This window comes from Panthera onca, chromosome A1 (assembly GCF_046562875.1).
Source record: "Panthera onca isolate mPanOnc1 chromosome A1, mPanOnc1 haplotype 2, whole genome shotgun sequence".
Classification (NCBI taxonomy): Eukaryota; Metazoa; Chordata; class Mammalia; order Carnivora; family Felidae; genus Panthera; species Panthera onca.
In genome coordinates this window covers 175295146-175316918 of record NC_138339.1, presented here as the reverse complement: position 1 = coordinate 175316918, position 21773 = coordinate 175295146, and the positions used below count along the sequence as shown (strand labels likewise).

Sequence of the window (21773 nt, the reverse complement as noted above, 5' to 3'; positions counted from 1 at the left end):
TTGCCCCAGCATTTCAGCCCATCAACCGTGTTTTAAATGCTAAAATTATATAGCTAAGTACTTTCTGAGAGATTTGAGAATTGTTCCCTCTCTTAGAAAAAGTATAATAAGTAAATTTTGACTTTGGCTTTGCTGTCCCTAACATTACTGTACTTTATTATTTTTGGTTTCCTTCTAAAGAAAAGTATGAAACCTTTGATTAAGAAATACAGATGTACCCGTTACTTTACAAGACCTTGAGAGAGCACTTGCGAATTATTTTTTGTATCTAAATTAGGGGAGGCAAAGAAATTTGGACAGGCACTGGGGATTGGACAGTCTTAAGGCATCTCAGCAGTTCACTTTAAAATGAAGAGCTGAGAAACACTATATTATTCACTCTAGGAAAAGAAATGCCCTTCTTTTGCTATTATATCAGATTCTTAGACACAAACATGACCAATATAGGATGCATATTTTTGTCTTCAGTTTTCCTTATTTCCTCCTCTGTCTCATCTAATTACAGTATTGCCAAACCATAGGAACAATAACATTTGGAAATTTCCAGAACCTTACCACAATAAAGTATGAATTTTATAATTTACATATTGCGCTGAAATCTTCTGTGCCACGACGTGACAGCGTCTTTTCATTCAGACAGAATTTGCCAGTACTGAATATTAGGCATGTTGTGAAATAGATATTTGTTTGTGTGCACATTTCATGGTGACATTTTTGGGGTTTGGATTCAGAGATTCAGAGATTAATTTGCTTTTCATAATGTGATTAGTCGATGACGGGGTCGGGGGGTGCTCGAGACAGAATCGGACTCCTGGACTGTAGACTTGATTCCCTAAAAGGCAGCTGAGTGTATTGAATAAGAAATTTAACTGCTTGTGCCTTACTTTGTTACCTTTGACCTTCTAGCTGTGCAGTCTGGGCAAGTGACTTCTGTCTATGTCTCAGTTTTGTCATCTACAAAGTGGGGATACTATCATTCTTACATCACAAGGCTATTGGATGGATTATAAGAACTAGTTTACATAGAATTCATAGAACAGTTCTTGTCTCATAAGCACTATCATCATGTTACTGCTATTATTATGATCTGTAAAATGAGAAGATTATCAAGATAAACCCTGAGATATCTTCCAGCTCTAATATTTTTATTTAATTGAAGGAGTAGAAAGACAGACTCATAGTGCCACATTTTTGTGGAAAATCTCATCCAAGTTTTGTTGTCTTGTGGTTCATATTATTGTTTTTGTACACAGCACCCTCTCCCCTCCATATCCCAGACCTGCCCTGTGCTCAGGGGCCACTGTCCCCCTGCTGCATGACCACAGGAAGCTCCCCTCCTCAGGTTTACAAGAAGATTTACACACAGCCTCCCACCAAAGTCCTGCTTTAGGCCCCTGCCTGACTCCCTTTCAGGTCCTCTCTTCCTACTGCCTCAAGCCAGGATTTCCCCTCAGGCTGAGAAGGCTTCCCAGAGCTCTTTCATCCCATGGTGCACAGGGACCTGACCCAGGAGCCCCCTACACAGACAGCTAAGTCCAGACTTGAATGCTTTACATGGTTTAGCAGGTGTGAGAACACACATTTCCACCTTTAAAATGAGAGCAAGGTGATACTTCATAGGTTCTTTTCAGAAACTTACTTGCTTCTTAGGTCTCCCCAGAGCCTATAGCCCAGATGAACAATGGCCCTCCTTCAAGAAATTGGTTTTATCATCTTTCCCTGCTTGGGAATTCAGGATCCCTTCCTCTAAGGAAAGAGATAGGAAAACAGCAGCTGTTCCTAACCCCAGAAAATTTAGATTAAGAAGGTGAGTCTGCATTTTGATGCAAAACTATGTATCTCTCTGTCTCCATTGTGTGGATTCTAGAAAAGGATCTTTGCTTCCCTCTTGCATAACAAGAAGCTCTTTAAAAGTGGGGGGGTTTGTTTGCTGGTTGGTTTTTACCAATACAAACTGTCTTTGAGGAAAAAAACCAGTATTCTTCCTTTTATTAAAATGTATTTTCAAGTTATCATGCAGTGTGGTGTTGGCTTCCGGAGTTGAACGCAGTGATTCATCTTTTTCCTATGACATATGACACCCAGTGCTCATCCTAAAAAGTGCCCTCCTTAATGCTTCTCACCAATTAAACCCATCCCTCCACCAGCCCCTCCTCCAGCAACCCTCAGTTTGTTCACACAGATACACAATGCTGGAAGCTTTTTAAAAAAGAATGACTATTGAGATATTGTGTGTGGGTGTATATGTGTATGTATGTTTACTTAACACATTTCATTCAAAATTTTGCTCATACTGATTGTCTTCTGCCCATACTTTCCAACCATGGATTTGTGATTTTTTTTTTTAATGTTATAACCGAAAGCCTACTGTATATGAGTATGTGTTTGAGGAAAAGGGGCGGGGAAGGGGTATGGTGTAATGGAGAATACTTCAGCAAGATATTAAGATAATATAATTACCTTAAAAAAAATCAAGACCCTTAACACGCTAGTTTCTGCCAGGTATTTTTCCCCTTGTTAACCATGTTTTGAAACAATCTCAAATTTATAGAAATGTTATAAAAATAGTACAAAGAATTCCTTTATACCCCTCCCCCGGATTCACCAGTGGTTATTAACATTTTATCATGTTTGCCCCTTTTCGGAATTTTTTGAGCCTAAGTTGCAGACACGATGCCCATCATCTTTTCATTTCTCCCCATCATTTTATTGAGAACATTGTCAAGCATACAGAAAAATTAAAAGTGTTTGTGGTGAATACCTCTAAACCCAGTGCCTATATCATTCTTCCATTACATTTTACCAAACTTGTTTTATTACAAGTCTGTTGTCCCTTTATGTGTCCATCCTTCCATCCCATTGCTTTTTGAACAACTTTATTTATTTGCTTTTGAACAAAATTATACATAATGTATAATTTACAAACCATGAAACTCGCCCTTGAGGTCATTTTAATCCACAGTCACATCATAGGAAATCATAGCTAGTTTGGTGAATTCTAACCAGAGCAGCCCATTTCTCAATATAAGTGCCTCTCATTTTGTAGAAGGAGACTGATCTCAGTGAGGGACCCTGACCTGTAATCCAGGATCCAGGATCCCTGATGGTTGGAGCCTCAGACAAACGTATTACTGTCTCTGAATCTCAGTTTTTGGAAATCTGGAATAAGGCCACTTGAGCCATTGATCAACCAATTTCTTGAGGCCCTAAGATGCAGCCATTCTAAATGCTAGTATTCCCATTTCTTCATACTCTGCACAGTGTAGTACATTACACCTTTTGTTTGCTTTCCTCAGAATTAATCCTGATGACATCATGTGGAGCAAGTTAGCCTGAACATTTAAGGGGATAAAACACTTATGCCTTGAGGACTCTTCGCGAGCGAATCATTTATACATAGCATTTGTGGCATTCTGCTGTGAAATGGAATCTTGCTGTTACTAATGCAGAAGCCTGCTGGTAAATGCTCAGACTGTACATATTAGCCAGCTGGTGGCTGAATTCTGACTATTGAGCTGCCTAGAATTGGAATAATTAATTTTCCTGGAGAAAGTGCGTTGTGGTTGTAGCTTTTTGGATTTGTGACTGTAATCTGTAATCACCAGGGAATTTATTTAGATTTGCAATTATACTAGAGTTAGTAATTTATAGTAGAGATGGGAGCTTGCTAAATAGGAGGCATAGAGCTGTGAGTTTCCATTAATAGTTTTGTGAGCTTTGTATAATACCCAAGCTGTTAGCAAAGAACTATTAGCTAAATAGTCAGTTCATGTTCATCTTATCTAATGAAAGCAGAAACCAACGTGTTTACCTCAGGAGTTTTTCCATTTATTTAAAATATGGTTTTCTTTTGCATGAAAAGAAAGTGTCACTCTAAAAGCTTATATTTTAAAGAAGTGTGATTATAAATAATGGCTGCCTAGATATATAGCATTGTGTTTTTTAATATATTCCAGTAATATCGTTCTTCTTATTGTGACTAAAAATTAACATGCCATCCTCTGTTAAATACTGTATCGTGAAGGAAAGAATATGTGAATTGACTGTTTTTTAAAATTATTCATTTTCTTTGTATAGAAAGGATTTTTTGATAAAAAGAGTATTCTTACTAATACATACCAATTATTTTAAAGAGATGCTTATGTGTAATTATGTAGATTAGTCATAGATTAGCCAAGAAAGTAGACATGACTAATAGGAAATCATAAAAGTTGCCAAGAAGGCTTTATCTTGTAGTTTGAAATAGCATTCTTTATACTTTGCAACCATTCTACACATTTATGGGTATAATTCTGCATAGTTGTGCAATTTATGAAATTGTATTGTTGCTCACATGATTAAGAATTGACTTTTTTTAAAAAAAGGCAGATGCTTTATTTCATATCCACATTATAAGATGAAATATTATATGTGATAACTATAGTGTGATGAATTTGCATCCCTGGATTACTGAGGCTCACAGCTGCTCAACTAGGGCCCCAAGAATCTGATATGTTATAGAGTTCAGAATTTTGTTTATTTTAGAAAGTTAATTCACTGTCTATGCAATGTAGAATAGAACATCCCCAATGGAGTCAAGCAGTGTATCAATATTTCTACAATAAAACAGGGATATTCCCTCTTTGTGAGATCCATAGATTATAAATAACATCCTATCAGTGTGGAAATTAATTATCAGTTAACACCGTTTGGATTAATGCTAGTGTTTCTGGTTTTCACAGTTTTTAGATTTTAAATTGTTTTAAATGTTTTTATTTATTTTTGAGACAGAGAGAGAGCATGAGCAGGGCAGAGAGAGAGGGAGACACAGAATCTGAAGCAGGCTCCAGGCCCTGAGCTGTTAGCACAGAGCCCGGCGCGGGGCTTGAACCCATGAACCGTGAGATCATGACCTGAGCCGAATTCGGTCACTCCACCAACTGAGCCACCCAGGCAACAGTATATTTTTTAAAGGGTTTTTTTACAATGTGTTGTTTCTGTTGGAAGGATGCTCTAGTCTCAAATTGACAGAGGTAAAATAGGTATATCCCAACCACAGCTTTGTTCATTAATGTATTTGAGTCCTTGTCCTAATTTTTTCCTTTCCTAAAATTCAATTCTCTTCAAAATATCTGGAAATTCCTGTAAGTTTTCTATAAGCTCTAGTTGTTCATAAGCTGGAAAATAGCAATATAATAAATGAATGTCATTATTATTTTAAATAAATATTTGCTTCCTTTTTCCTTAGGAAGGATATTACTTGAGATTATTCCAAACTAACTGTCTACTACTAAGCTAGCTTTGGGACCAGAAATCCATATTTAGTAGGTATCAAAAGGAGATATTTGACAATCTTCAGTAAAGAGAACTGTTGGTTATTTGAAAACAAATATTGTCCTAAGAGTTGTGATAAGCAAGGATCATAAAAATAGTCTCTACAGTATTTTCATTGAAGGGAATTAAAGTTTAAACACTAAGGTAAAACAGACTGTGGCATGTATTGATTTGAATATAACTCATAAAGACAAATAAATAATATTAAAGAGATCGCTCTAATATAGAAGGATGCAATCATGCAGGCTTGGGTTCTGTTCTTAGACTTTTAAGAAAAAGAAATAAAGCAAACTTTGAGGCAGGGAGACACAAATGCCCATTAAATTGCCTTTGAGTACAGTTGAAAGAAGACTGTAATTCCATCTATCTTGACTAAAATTAGAGAGGTTAAAATAGATTGTAGCTTCTACATGTGTGAATAATGGTGCTGATTTTGTTTTTAATTAATATATATACTTTACATGTCACATATTTATCAACTTGTTAAAAATGGAATCCATCTCAAATAAATATGGTAAAAATGCATGCAGAATACTTAGTAAAATGTTTGTGAATGGATGTATGAGTAAACACAGTTAAATGACATCCTTTGTAAAGCTGGAATCATGAAAACACTATATAAACTTATTTTTATTTTATTCCATGCAAAACTAACAATTCAAGCTTTAATTATTTATTTAATGTAAATTATTTATACTGTAACTGACAGAAGATAAAGGAACATTAAAATTCAAATTTTCAGATTTCTTTCTAGGTAATCACTTGGATCCAGTTTCATAGGTATACGTGTGCTTAGAACCCTCTAAAGTAATTGTATGTGAATACTTACTTCTTAGAAACACTGAGCCTAGAGGCTGCCAGGTAGAAGGTATCCTGATTATTTGGTGTGTATATAAAAATGACAAATTCAGTTTACACTTTGAACCCCAAATTCTACTCCTTAGAATTTTTTCTGCAGATATACTTGGGGATGATTAAATTAATTCTGTTGTGTTTATAAAATGCAATTCTATAATAGCAATACAACTATAAAAAAGCTCTCTCTACTGAGATATTAAGTGAAAAAAAGCTAAGTGCAGACCAATATGTATATTATGATACCATTCATATAAAGAAAGTGGAAAATACATACATTTGTGATTTGTGTACTTATGTACATGTCTATATTAGCTCTGTATGAATAGAATAGTTCTGGGGAGAGAAAGTAAGAAATTATGACAATTACCTGTTGTAAAGGACGTGAACTGAGTATAGACATAGAGGTGCGAGGGGCACTGTTACTATCTACCATTTTATACGTTTTGATGCATACCATGTGATCGTATTATTATTTAATTTTACAGTGAACATTTTTAAAAAGTGTTGTGCTTCAATTTCCCCACTTGTTCATTTGAGAAACGGATCAGTCGGAGCCTACATATAGTGTGTCTGTATGTAGTGGGGGCTGTAAGTGAAGACACGTTAGGAGAATACATCATGCTCTCATGGGCTGAAAAGGAGGAAGATCAGCTTGGCTTTTTTTTTATTTTTAATCATGTGAGATGTGGTCAGTTAATAATATTCCATAGCTAAGAGTCCACTTCGATTTAGAATCTGCATTAGCGAAAAATGGAAAGACTTTTTCGATTTGTATGATAGATATTAAAACTGATGGTGAAATTTCTATTTCTACATGAATATTAAAAGATTCCATTAGGATGGATGAGCCAAGAATAAATCAAAACATACATTAAGAATATTAAATTATGTGAATTAGAAAGTTATTTTTTTAAATGCTTGTGTGCTCAATCTTCTGTGGTTAACTGATCAAGTACTTGATATACTGAGGTTAGTTTGCTCACTTACTGAGTTTTTGTAGCTCTGCATTGGAGGATATCATTGCCTAAACATGTTATAATTAAAAATATCTTTGTAACTGAGGGCCTCCTGGCTGGCTTGGTCTGTGGAGTGTGCAACTCTTGATCTTGGGGTTGTAAGTTCGAGCTCCCTGTTGGGTATAGAGATTACTTAAAAATAAAAGTAAAAAAAAAAATCTTTATAAGTGAAACCCAACCTTTATAAGCATACTCTATGTACAGAGTAACTTGTCTTTCAACGTTCTTATAATTCCTCTAATCTGTTAACCAGGGCATCTACCACAGAGACATTCACATATGTCTCTCTTGCAAATAAAACCAATGTTGGAGCATCTTATGGAGAATTTACATAATTTGACAGTAAAGAGTTTAGAAACCTGCCCAATATATAGCAAATTGAATACTCAGGGGACAGCTTCCATTTTCTTTAAATGTCTTGTAGCTCTGGGACTAGTTGATGTTAATTATTTTATTTTATTTTATTTTATTTTATTTTATTTTATTTTATTATTTTATTTATTTTTTTTAATGTTTATTCATGTTTGAGAGAGCGAGAGAGAAACAGAGCATGAGCAGGGGAGGGGCAGGGAGAGAGAGGGAGGCACAGAATCTGAAGCAGGCTCCAGGCTCTGAGCGGTCAGCACAGAGCCGGACGTGGGACTCGAACCCATGGGCCATGAGATCATCACCTGAGCCGAATTTGGACGCTTAACCGACTGAGCCACCCAGGCACCCGAACAATATTTATTTTAAATAAATGAAAATATAATTTACTTTCTAATCACAAAATAACTTTTTGAAAACAATATGCCCAACAGTATTGAAAAACTTGACTGATGTTTAATATGGTGGCTTCTCTTTGAATTTCAGCAAAGTGTAGGTACAGGGAAATTTGTATCAGTTAACTGCTTCCAGGGCTTATATGTGTTAGTTTTCTTTTTGTTTTTTCTTCCAATATATAAAAGAATGTATAGTAATCTTTTCATGTCTTGTTCCATAAAATCTAATTTCTGCTAGTTGTACATATGCAGGTGATGAGCAATTTAAATTGAACTATTTTCTTTCTCGGAATGGAAACATAATGTTCTATCTGTGCATTGTTTTGTTCTTCAGTATCACATAATGTTAAAACGTGTGACTGATTGGCATATTACAAAGAATGGTGAGTGATATCATATATCTATACTATCATTATACAGTAGGATTATTGTGTCTTCCAACAAAGTGTATGCTCCAATGGATGGCATTACAGTTCTTCAATTCAGAAAACTATATATATATACACTTAATGCAATTAAAGAGTTATTGTGTCTTCAGTAATATGCACATTCATTATATGGCATAATCTTTTGGAAACATAGAGAATATAGGTGCAACATCTACCATCTGATGTGAGGCATCCTATAACTTAAAGGTAAGAGCTGTCGTACGTCATATAGATATTGCATAGTTCAACTCTCTAGCGAGGGCTAATGTTTGTGCACTTCTCCCTTGAATTTTCACAGCAGGCAAGGCAGGAGTGGGATCAGAGTCTTGAGATATAGATGCCTTGGTCCTCATTAAGAGGAGCAGTGAGGGAGACCGTGTAAGAAGTACCAAAGTCCAACATATCAGAAGAGTGTTTGTGTGTTGGCAAAACTCAGGTGTGGATGTGGCATGCAGGGTGAAGGAGCAGGGGTCAGGGAGATGAGAGAAAGTGCTGCCAGGAGCACTGGCAGGGAATGGGTAAGGTGGGGAGGATATTGAGTGATTGCCTAGTCACAACTAGTGTTTGGACTGGCAAGGGTGTACTGCAAGAGTATACAGCCCTTGTTTATTCAAGTGGAAGGGCAGAACAACAGTCTTTGCCAACTTGATGTTGATTCTTAGGCCCTGGAGGCAAGGATTAGTCATGGTTCTCCAGAGAAATAGAATCAACAGGATACACATATATGTGTAGAGAGGAAGAGATTTATTATAAGGATTGGATCATGTGATTATAGAGGCTGAGATGTTCCAAGATCACAGTCACCAAGCTGGGGACCCAGGAGAGCTGGGTGTGTAGCTCAGTCTGAGTCCAAAGGTCTAAAAACTGGAGGAACCGATGGATAAGTTCCAGTCTGAATGTTGGCATGCTGGATTCTCAAGAAGAGCTGATGTGTCAGTTTAGGTCCCAAGGCAAGAAAATGCTGATTTTCCATCTGCACAGTCAGACGGGGAATTCCCTTACCTGGAGGAGAGTCAGCCTTTTTGTTCTAAACAGTCCTTCAACGGATTGGATGGGGCCCACCACATTAGGGAGGGCAATCTGCTCTACTCAGTCTATCAACTCAAATGTTAGTCTCTTCCAGAAACACTCTCACAGACACACCCAGAATAATGTTTGACCAAATGTCTGGACACTCCATAGTCAGATGATCATAGGGAGATCAAAACAGACCCACCAGTGAATGCTGCTGCTGATAGAATCTTCTGAGGACTGCCTTTATACATGGATAGTGTGAATTTACAAGAGTTAAGACCGTAAGTGTCATTACACTTCTCTAGTTTTACCCTTCTTTTATTAGATGAGATAGCTGAATGAACTCAAGAAGTTGAGGATGCTAACTCAATGTGGGCTTCCTGCAGTCTTCCTTTGAGAAAACATACACTCATGAATGATCTCCTAATTATTATGTTTACACAGGGCCCTTTTTACACATATTCTGATATCTCTGTTATGAATATTCATTTTGTGTCTCATCCTCAAATCATCTCTACTTGAAAAATCCGTCCTTTGCTCGGTTACCCCAACCCCTTCCCAAGTTCCACTAATAATAGATGAGATTTGATCATGTGGGTAAACACCACTTCAGATTTCAAGTGCATGGCTTCACCTTACCTTTCTATTAGCTTTTCCAATTAATGAGCATTATCGTGTACATTGTCTCATTTGATGACTTGGTGAAATATTGGTTGAACCTTATGAAATTGCTCGTATTTGACTGTTTTAGTTTCACAAAATGAGTACAGTTGACACTTGAGCAAAGTTGGGGGTACAGACACAGACCTCTGTGCAGTTGAAAATCTGTGTATAACATTTAGCTCCCTGAAAACTCAGCTAGTGATAACCTACTGTTAACTGGAACCTTACCAATAACATTAACAGCTGATTTACATGTATTTTGTATGTTATATGTATCATATACTGTATTCTTACAATAAAGTAAGCTAGAGAAGGGGAAATGTTAAGAAAATTATTCAGAAAATTGGGGCACCAAGTGGCTCAGTCAGTCAGTTAAGCATCCAATCCCTGATTTCGGCTCAGGTCATGATCTCATGGTTCATGAGATTGAGCCCCTCATTGGGCACTGTGCTGACAGTACAGGGCCTGCTTGGGATTCTCTCTACCTCTCTATGCCCACCCCTCAAAATAAATAAATAAACATTTTTAAAAAAGAAAGTTATTAGGAAAATAAAATATACTTATGATGGTATGCTATATTTATTGAAAAAAATTCATGTGTAAGTGGACCCATGCAGTTAAAATCCACATTGTTCAAGAGTCAACTATAATTTCATATGATTGGATATAGCATTATTAAACCTCCTTTTGAGACAGAAGAAAATGAGGCTCAAAGCAAAAGTGAGTTGTAGTTTCTTTGTTTGCTTTAATAATCATAGAACTTTTAAGTAACAAAGTTAAACTAAGGCATGTACCTGCAACATTTTAATACACATTTCTTCTGCCTAGCTGACAAGCAGCAAATCATTCATACCTTATCCAAAACAAGGAGATGATAATGATGATAGGATGAAACTAAACTGGGCTTTTAATGGCTTCAGAACTGTAGATGTCCATAGCTTTCTATCATTTTGTTTCTAGCATAGTTCTCAGTTCTTTTTCCTCAATAATAACTATTAAACTTTGGAAACTCTGAAATCACCATAATCTCTGGTCACCCTTGTGTTGGAGACACCTGAGTGACAACAGCTCTACTTTTCATACCCCTCCTGGGACATCTTTTAACATGTTGAAAGCTTTAGAAGTCTTTGATAACAAAAAATTATCATTACAACATAGTAGGTAGCAAGTATGATTTCCTCGTGATCATATTTACAGTTATTGGCTTAAAATTATGTAGTAAATTCCTGTGATAACTCCCAGCAATCTTTGCTGAATATGAATGCATTTTAGAAAAACAAGCCCCTGAATTATTGGCAGAAATACATATTTTATTGATTCTTTAAGTTTTATTTTGAGATATCACTTAGATTACTCCTCAAATATTGGTAAAAATAGGGACATCAAAATTTTTATCAATGCCCTAAAATAATATTGCTGAGATTTTTGGGCAGATCAAGTCCAAGTATTTGCTCATAGGGATCCATTTTCTTATAAATAAAGTTGACCCGGGAAGCACGAAATTGAGAGCATTTTGAGGGAGCATTGAAATTGAAGTCACTACAGACAGTCTGCTTACTCTTGAAATCCTGTTCTTGTGATTTGTCTAAAATAAAAATGGTGGAAAGGAATGAATTCAAGAAACAGCCATTACGTGATCCTGCTTGAATTCTTTGAAGGTTGTGATGAGTGTTTGCAGAGTGTAGGGTCAAAGATGACCTAGGGAGGGAGGAAGCAGAGAGCAGAGAGGCACTCCAGCGCTGTGCGGTGGAGATAAAGAATGTCTTCCTGAGGTATTTGTGTTGGTGTTGTTGGCCCTTAATTAATAAAAATGAAAATGTCAAAATGAGTGGTGGCTTAATTTAAAATATCAGCATAGTTAGCTGTCCTTTTAGAAAAACCATTTCAATCCACTTAAAAAGTAATCACCATTAGAATATCAGCAGAAGAGGAAATGGAAGATTGGGATCAAGAGAAAGATAACACTTCACAAACAACTGCACAGCAAATTCAATTCATCTACAGAGTAGCTCATTTCATTTTTACCCCATGTGTCAAGAGTTTTTTTAAGCATCTTTCAGCAAGAAATCACCTTAAAACTACCTTTACAAGATTGAACTCCTGGGACAGGTCCTTTGGGAGAATCACCATAAGCCATTTTTCATAAATTCCTAAATCATTCTTTCTCGTTCTTAAAATTGTGGTGCAGCACGCCTCATATGCAATTAAGCATAGTAACTTATAATGAATAACCAAGTACTGAGTTACAGAAATGCTGTTACTTATTTGCCCCCGGGCTAGGCAAAGAGAACAGATGGAGTTCAGGTTCTGCTGGCACCAGGGATCATAGGAACTTTGGGTCCCTGGGGACTTCGTCCTTGCAGAGGAACTTTACAAGATGCTAAACAACGAATGCTAGGTGGCTTCTTGCTAACATCATTACTAATGACATTGCAGAGAAAAGTAAATTTACTGCAGCTCAGTTTGTTGATTGTGGAAAAGATGGGAGTGGTCTTGAGCTATATCTTGGCTTACACCCTGTGAAACTGCACAATCATGTTATTTAACAGAATTTTATTTAAAGCTCTTTATGGGGCGGAATGCCCTATTTTAAAAATCTCTAGAAAGAAGGTACAGAGGATTAGCAGCACTGAGTTGTACAAAAAAATCTTGATCTTGGGAGAAAGGTCCAGGAGTGAGTGAATGAGTTAAAAATGTGCTGACAGCAGGTTTGTCCAACCTTCTTTTTTTTTTTCTTTCTCCACTGAAAAAATAATACATCCGCATGTCTGACAGCACAGGAAAGCTTAGTGACAAACCTACCCAGTCTTCGCTAAAAGGCAAGACTGGACAAAAACAAGGTGCTTAAAATAAGTAAGACCTGGGCATGATGTATCCTTCCTTCATACATCGCAGTGGGTGAATAGTCAATCCATTGAGTAATAAATTCTCCACTGATGTTCTACTAGCAGGAAAACATCTCTTTCCTATTTTTTGTCCCGTGCTTCTTTATCACAACCCTTATTGAACATCTGACGTGAGATCCTCTCACATGATCACTCACGGGCTAGAGATCTTTGTGGTTCTCATTTACCTACAGGTAAATTTAGATATTTGTTTATTCACCTGTGATGCACTGAGTACTTACCACATGTAACTGGGTGCCAGGTGTCAGAAAGTTCCAACAGACGAAATAACTGAGAGATATAACTGCATATACACGTGTGTATCTGGCTTCTTGTCCTTTTGGAGAGGAAACTCCTCTGTCTGTTAACTGCTGTCAAAAGCTTGGTAATGGAGCAGACTCACTAGGGTGATTTTTAAAAATTTAGTCCAGATTTCAGCTCCTTCTCATCTCCTTGGTTCCTGAACTCTGCCCAAGATTCTATTCTCCTAATTTTTTTCTTTGGAGTTACTTATTAATAAGGACCCCTTGGTCATTTTGCTTTATATCCTGAGATTATAAGTTTTGGAGAATTTAATAGCTCTTGCATGAGTCATCTATAATAGACATTCCGTAGAATAAAATGTATCCTCATTTCAAAAAATGTAATTGGAAAGGAAAAGGTACATTGTCAGGCCTTGTTCTGTCTATGGAAATCAATTCAAATCATGATTATACTCCTAGTCTATTTGAGAAGAATAAAATATTCAAAACTAATGGTTTCAAGCTCTCAGCAAAACTAGACTCTTATTGTGAGAAGAACTCCACGGTGGTTCTGGAAAACAGTTTTGATTTTTCTCAGCCAATACAAATACTGTTTTTGGTATGAATTGAGGAAACAGCATTTTCAGTGAGCCTCTACTGAACTTTCTTGAAATATTAAAATAAAGACGACAGAATCACAATTTGATTATCCTCCATTGCCATATCCAATGGGAACATAGTTGGGCATCTAGAAAAGTCCATTTCCTGTGGGTACTGTTATTTTCCAGGACATTCTTCTTCAACCACTTTCTGACTTGCTATACTAAGAAAACTGGCAAACTTAAATGATTACTCACAGATAAATAATCTTGAGGGGCAGATAAGAGGATCAAATGAATGTGAAAAAAAATATCTTTCTCTGTGTTAAATTTGTTTTCATATCGTATTAATCAAATCGTGCAAAGTATAAAATATTGAAACCATAGATAAATATATATGTGGCCTAGTTCTTTCATTGTTTTATCTTTAAATACTATTTACATGCCATGATTTAATACGTTATCTTACTCCCTCCAAAAAAAATACAAAGAATAACTTTTAAGCACACCGCGTATGGCACTAAAGGCAAGTAAGCCTATAGTTTTAATGTCCAACAGTTGTCATACTAAAATTTGGAAATGTACCTGATGCTAAGTACATTAGTGCAAACATGTAATCCTTTGTCAAAAATTGTCTTCCATTGGCATTATAAAATCCTGGATCAGGACCATTTCTTGTGAACTACATTGCATCACCGACTCAGAAAACTTTTAGACACGCATGCATGTACTTTACTATCACAGTGAAATGCTTGAAATATTTGGTGTTGTCACACTTTGGGTGCTTAATATATGTCAGGCGCTGTTCTAAGAGCTTTCTAAATGTTAACTCATTTAATCTTTAGAACATTTAATTAAATGGGTATTTTTGTCCCAGTTTTATAGATGAGGAAACCAAGGCACTGTGAAGTTAAGTAATTTTTCTGAAGACCTACAGCGTGACTCCAGAGCCCGTCTGTTTTCAGTACCACGCTACTCTGTCAGTTGGATCCAACTAATTGTGAAATAGGATTAAGAATTTCAGAACTGATTTTCACACCTCAACATGCATTCATGCACGCATGCAACTTAGGTCTTACGTGCCAACAGAGGGATAGTTACTATACAAGGGAAACTGATTCTTCTGTATCTAGATACAAGAAACAGATAATTTATTAAACAATGTCTTCTCAAAGGTAGGTGAGGTGAGAATAAGAAAACAGTGGGCTGTTTTAATATATTTATCTATAGGCTTATATAAAATCATACTTAAACCAATATGCTAGCAAAAACATTACTCATAATTCTTGCAGACTTTTGGGGATAGGAGGAGTGCCAAGAGAATAAAGACAGAGAAAATTATGGGTATTCAGGGATGCCTGGGTGGAACAGTTGGTTAAGTGTCCGACTTCGAGTTTTGGCTGAGGTCATGATCTCATGGTTCATGAGTTCGAGCCCTGCATGGGGTTGTGAGCTAACAGTGTGAAGCCTGCTTGGGATTCCCTCTCTCTCTCTCTCTCTCTCTCTCTCTCTGCCCCTCCCCCCCCCACCTTTCAAAATTCATAAATAAATGTTAAAAAAAGACAAGTATATTTTATGGCAATTCCTTGCCAGAAACTCAACTGGAATAATAAAAACTTTCAAAGAAAAATGATGATATCCAGAGTTCTCTGTGGATTTTCTAAGAATAAATCATACCAAATTTATCTCATTTGTACTTTGATAGACTTTTCGGTCCAGTAGATATGCTAATTGCAGTAAAGGATGAGTAGGTGTATTAAAATCACCCGGTGATCTTTTTCAACCACCTCCACATGACTTTCCCCTGAGTCACTTTAGCACCTTGGCTGGTTGCACATTCAACACCCCACCCCCACCACCAGCACAGGCACATACTGAGGATTACTGGGCCGGCTCTCTCCATCCTGTCCCACATTTGAGAAGTACTCCATATAGTAAGAGACTATGGATTGGGATTGTGTCTCACATGTGAATGGTTTAAAAGAAGATGGGGCGCCTGGGTGGCTTGGTCGGTTAAGCGTCCAACTTCGGCTCAGGTCATGATCTCACGGTCCGTGAGTTCGAGCCCCGCGTCGGGCTCTGTGCTGACAGCTCAGAGCCTGGAGCCTGTTTCAGATGCTGTGTCTCCCTCTCTCTCTGCTCCTCCCCTGTTCATGCTCTGTCTCTCTCTGTCTCAAAAATAAATAAAAAAAAAAAGAAAAGAAGAAAAAGTTGGGGAGTTACTATGAGGAAAATGAATGAAAAAGAAAGTTATTTTCTCCCAAGGATATATGCCTGTATGTTCTAGATAAAAATTTGGAATGTGTTTTCTTATCATGCTTCCAGGTTTGAGCATAGACTCTTGTTCTTAGTGAGTACTCAGGTAATGTTTATTGCTGAACAGTGGAGGAGAGAAAGAGAGACGGGGGGGGGGGGGGGGGGGCGGGAGGGAGAGAAAGAGAACAGTGGGGAAGGGAAGAAGGGAGGGAGAAAGAGGCAACTTTGTGTTTCTCTTCTGCCTTCCCTATATACATAAAGATAAATATGTATGTTTATGTATAGATAATAACTATATATAGAGATATAGATACAGCTCAAGACAATGGTTGACACGTATAAGTACCCAATAAATAGAAGCTATTATTAGTTAATATCATTAGATCATAGGATATCAAGTTCCACTTTACTCTTCACTCATAAGGCAATAATGGGAATAACTGTGCTTTGTTCCAGGCAGTTTTTTTGTTTTGTTTTTTTTTGTTTTTCCAACGTGAGCATAGTTTACACAAAATGTTACATTAGTTTTAGATGCACACCATAGTGATTCAACTTCTCTATACTATGAATGCTGTTCTCAGCATAAGGGTAGCTACCATCTGTCACCATATAACACTGTTACAGTATCATTGCTGTGTTCTCTACGCTGTGCCTTTTATTCCCATGACTTATTTATTTTATAACTGGGAGCCTGTATCTCCCCCCACCCTTCATCAATTTTGCCTGTCTCCCCATTGCTCTCCTCTGGCAACCGTCAGTTTGTTCTATGTATTTATAGGTCTGGTTCTCCTTTTTGTTTGTTCATTTGTTTTGTTTTTTTAGATTCCACATATAAGTACAATCGTATGGTATTTGTCTTTCTCAGTCTGACTTATTTCTTTTAGCGTAATACCCTCTGGGACCTTCCATGTTGTTGCAAATGGGACAATTTCATCCTTTTTTATAGTATGTGTCTGTACACATACTACATCTTCCCTAAACATTCATGTTTTGATAGACACTTAAATTGCTTCCACATTTTGGCTATTGTAAATAATTGGGCAACTTGTTTTAAGAGGAACATCAATAAAATAGAATGTGACATGCTTGGCCAATGGAGTCCTCTTCCTTCCCACCCTATCCACTTCCTATCCCACCATGTGCAGGGCATTATAAACCTTCATTGTAAAGCGTTGCATGGATGGATGGGAGGAAGATACAAGGCCACTAAAGTTTCATATATTTCAGGTTTGGTCATGTGGAAGCCCAAAGTAACTTGGTGTTTGATATTTAAGGGATGCAGTTAAGGCAGATAATCAAATGTTTAAGTTTTCCTTGACAGTCACAGTTTATGTGTGTGTAATTATCAATTAGTTTTTAAGTTATAGAAGTGTTCCTATTTGGATAAGAAATTATACGATTACCCCACATCTAGGTTAAATACGTTGTAGTGCAGAAGACACACATTTAACTTAACCATAAGACAGATACACAACGCATTTGCGCTTTTTTTTTTTTTTTAAGTTTACTTCGAGAGAGAGAGACAGAGACAGAGAGAGACACAGAGAGAGAACAAGTGAAGGAGGGGCAGACAGGGAGGGAGAGAGAGAAAATCCCAGGCAGGCTTCACACTGTCAGTGTAGAGCCCAGTGTGGGCTCGAACTTAAGAACCATGAGATCATGACCTGAGCGGAAGTCAAATGCTTAACCCACTGAGCCACCCAGGTGCCCCTGTATTTGAGGTCTTGAATGGAAAAATAGGCTGCCCTTTGAAATTGTCAGTTGATATTGCTGGAAATAATTCAGTTTGATACATGACAGAGTTTCAGTGTAAGGCATGATTCATTTATTGGATTGGAAGTTAGACTACGTGTATTGTAAATCTGTTTCATGTAATCTAACAGATCACAATTCCTAGTTTCTTTCTATCTAGAGATAGAGCTTTTTTCTTTCTACTTTTCTCTGTTTTTCAAGAAAAATATTTCTAAGTTGTATTCTTCAAGCCAATTATCAATGATTTAAATGACCATTCTGCAAATGGTCCAGCAAGATCTCAACATAATGGAGATTTGTACTAATATTTTGGCATAGCTTTTATTTTTTGTAATTCTTGAATGAAAGTAGGATATATTTTTTGAAACAGGTAATTTAATATTTTATACTTCTTTTTCATTTTCTAAAATTTAGATGTGAAAACAAAACTATGATATGTTTATTATAACTCCTCAGACAGAATGACCCAGAAATCCATGAAATAATCTGACTTAATTATTGAGTCATTCTGACCCTCCTACCAACAGAGATTGTTTTCCCCAATATGTGTGTATTTTTTGTTGTCAAAACTTGCAGTTGGAATTAAAATAACTTGGTGGAAATGTCCCACAGGGGAGAATCAGCTGTCAGTTACTAGAAAAATATTTTAGGACTAATGATTACATTTAATGAATTTAGCGATTGTTTAGAAATAATCTAGGTTTCCTAAAAAACAAAACAAAACACATGTGCTTTTCCACTTACATTGTCTTCACTGGATTTCAACGCGGATACTTTTCAATTGGGAGAACTATGTGTTTCTAAGCTATTTATTGAGTGCCTATTATGTTCTGGAATTGTGTGCTAAGCTCCTGCATTCTATGCATTGTAGAAGTCTTGTAAAAGGCTCTGCCCCAAACCCTCCTACAGGTCCTCACCCAACTGGAGAGAGGATTTCCCTTTCCAGTATTCCTGCATCACATGTTACGCCCCACCCCCATAATGGGTATCTCTGTTTCACAGGCAGTGGGCAAACCCAAAGGGAGAGGCATGCCAGACTGGAGATGGTTGTGATGAAAAGGTTCAGCACCTGTTTCAGTAGGAGAATCCCTTAGTTAGTTACACTGCCTTGGGAGCCTTTCCCTATAGAACCACGTTCCTATTTCACTGCCCTAATTACCTCTCCTCTGTGTGGTCTCAAAATCCTTTTAAACCTCATCTCCCATGACATCATTGGCCTGTTCTCCATACTCTCATGCTTTTCCTAGAGCCCTTGCTGCTACCTGCCAACATCCTATTTTTGTTCCAAATCCAACTCAAGTTCTCCCTCCTCCATAGAGCCTTATTCGATCTCCCCAATGTATATTTCTTTTTTTTTTAAATTTTTTTTTCCAACGTTTTTTATTTATTTTTGGGACAGAGAGAGACAGAGCATGAACGGGGGAGGGGCAGAGAGAGAGAGAGGGAGACACAGAATCGGAAACAGGCTCCAGGCTCCGAGCCATCAGCCCAGCGCCTGACGCGGGGCTCAGAGCCCGACGCGGGGCTCGAACTCACGGACCGTGAGATCGTGACCTGGCTGAAGTCGGACGCTCAACCGACTGCGCCACCCAGGCGCCCCTCCCCAATGTATATTTCTTATGTCTCTCTTGAAGTATGCCTGTGGCCCTTGGAACTTTTCTTCTGGCATCACTTACTGTATATTGTGTTATAATTACTGGTGTTCTCAGCTAATTCCATATACTTGCATATTAGCCCAAGAAGACTGAGACTGAGTTGGTTTTCTTGAATCCACTGAAGCTTCTAACATACTGTCTTGGAAGTGCCAGGTCTTGAGATATTTTTTGAAGGGAAGCAATCCATCTTATGAATCAGTATGTATGGAATGTATTTCCATTCACCATTCAATGGCCGACTGATGCATTCTTTTTTTCTTTTTTGCACCTAAGTTCCCATATCTTCACATCGGTTGTATTTATTATTCTAAAAATGATAAAGTGACAAAAGCAATTAATATGTAGCTCGAAGGAAAGGATAACTAAGTAAATCAATGTCATTCTTTAGCTTCCCTCATGTATTTATAGCTATTTTTTAAATATAAAGTATTTTTAAGGGACACATTTCCTGTATTTGGTCTTTTAAAAAGTTGGTGAAATTAGTATTAATATTCCCTTTCAATCTTGCAGTGTCTACACAAACTATTTGAAGGCTTCCGCAGGAACTTTCTTTGTAAAAAAGGAGCTCCACAGAATTCCCAAACACAAGGGTATATGCCTACCCCTCTCTGTCTGAAGACTGTTGTCACTTTTCATACAAATAGTCCAAGAAATGAAGGCAAGTCCTAAAGGCTTAGTCCTCCCTCTCTCCTTCTCCCCCTCCCCCATCCTTCCTCTTCCTCCTCCTCCTCCTCCTCCTCCTCCTCCTCCTCCCCTCCTCCCCTTGTTGATTTGTCTTCTCGCTAGGCATTGTGCTTTTAGGATTCTGTTAAGATTTCTTTCTTCTTCAAGAGTGGTATCATTTTCTGAATACTAAGATGCATATTTATAATTGAGCTCTGTATTGCATTGTGAAAGCCTTGTCTGTTGTTCTCAGCATTTTGTAACATGTCTGTCGATAGATGTCTCAAGGTTTTAGTGAAATGTGGGTTCAAACCTTGGCACCATCATATAGACCATTATGAGGGCTAAGACTTATATAATATAAAAATGGGAATATTGCGTCAATGGAGAAATGAAACCAAATTGTCAACCAGTTGATGAGACCAACAAACTGTCAGTTTTTTTTTTTTTTAATCTTTTAATGCAAACTTGCTTTAGTGCCAGTTACTTATGCAGACTCGAATGCTTGCAGCAAAGATGCTTACGACGAAACTACCCTGAATCAATTTTGACTCTTGACTCTTGGTCAAGGTGGACACATACACAGATCCTGCCAGGTTCTCAAGCTGCAGACTGCAGTGATCCTAGATCCTTCCATTCACATCTCCTTTTGTTGTTAACCCCACCTCCAACCAATCATTCCTCAAATCTTTATCATTTTCATTTCTTAGTATTTCTCCAATCCACTCCTGTCTGCTATTTTATTTGCCTCCTTCATTCCTTTCTCCCCTAACTGGTGTGTTTGCCAATAGGTTGAAAACGTCCCCACCTACCCTAGGTTTTGCTGTGTGATTGATCTTTAAAAAAATCTGATCTGGGTCCCTTGCCTCCTTAAATCCTCTAGTTGCTTCTTCCTGTTCCACCCCCCACCCCCACCCCCTTGAGCAAGTTTAAGCTCCTTTTCTTCTTTTATTTGGCTATCCAGAATCTCATTTCTCTCTGCTGATCTCCTTTTCCCTGTTCCTCCCTTTGCTCTCAGAGTACCTCAAACTGGTTAGGTCAACTCCTATTTTGTCCCTACTCACAAGGCTGTATTCTGATGCGGTAACCAAAACACTATTTAAGTCTGGTTTTCATTTGCAGTCCTTATGGTGTAGTGCTTCTACCCTGGACTTCCATGCCTTTTCTCAGTTACCTTTCCTCCCCTAAAGCTTGTATCTCCTGTGGCTGTCTGCTCTCAATTTGATCCAACAATATGGCTATGGAATGAATGAGGTGATTTATTTACATTTTGGTGGCCCTGCTTGGATCATCAGTTTCATGAGATCAAATCTCTTCTATGTGGAGAGATCTCACTGGATATTTCTTCACAGTGTATTATTGTAGATTTTATGGAAGAAACTTCATTATGTTTTGATTTTAGCTAGCTGGAGGGGAGGACAGTGGTGATGAAGGGAAAGGTGGAATTCGGTTTTAAATAAAACTGACTTTCTGAAAAGCACAGTTTGGTTCTGATCAGTGACATTTCCAGTTTTTTTGTTTTGTTTTGTTACCAACTTACAAAAGGAAATAAATGTCACATCAGAACCCTGAGTGTGTGTGTGTGTGTGTGCGTGTGGACACATATATTTGTATAGTCATGAATTTGTTTATATTTTATACATATTCACTGAGCGTTTACTGTGACCC

General features: G+C 37.4%; 1 protein-coding gene across 2 annotated transcripts in view; it reads left to right on the top strand.

The window, feature by feature from the left end:
- GPC6 (glypican 6) overlaps positions 1-21773 on the top strand; it is a 1113398-nt gene that overhangs the window by 325876 nt on the left and 765749 nt on the right. The window lies entirely within an intron of this gene.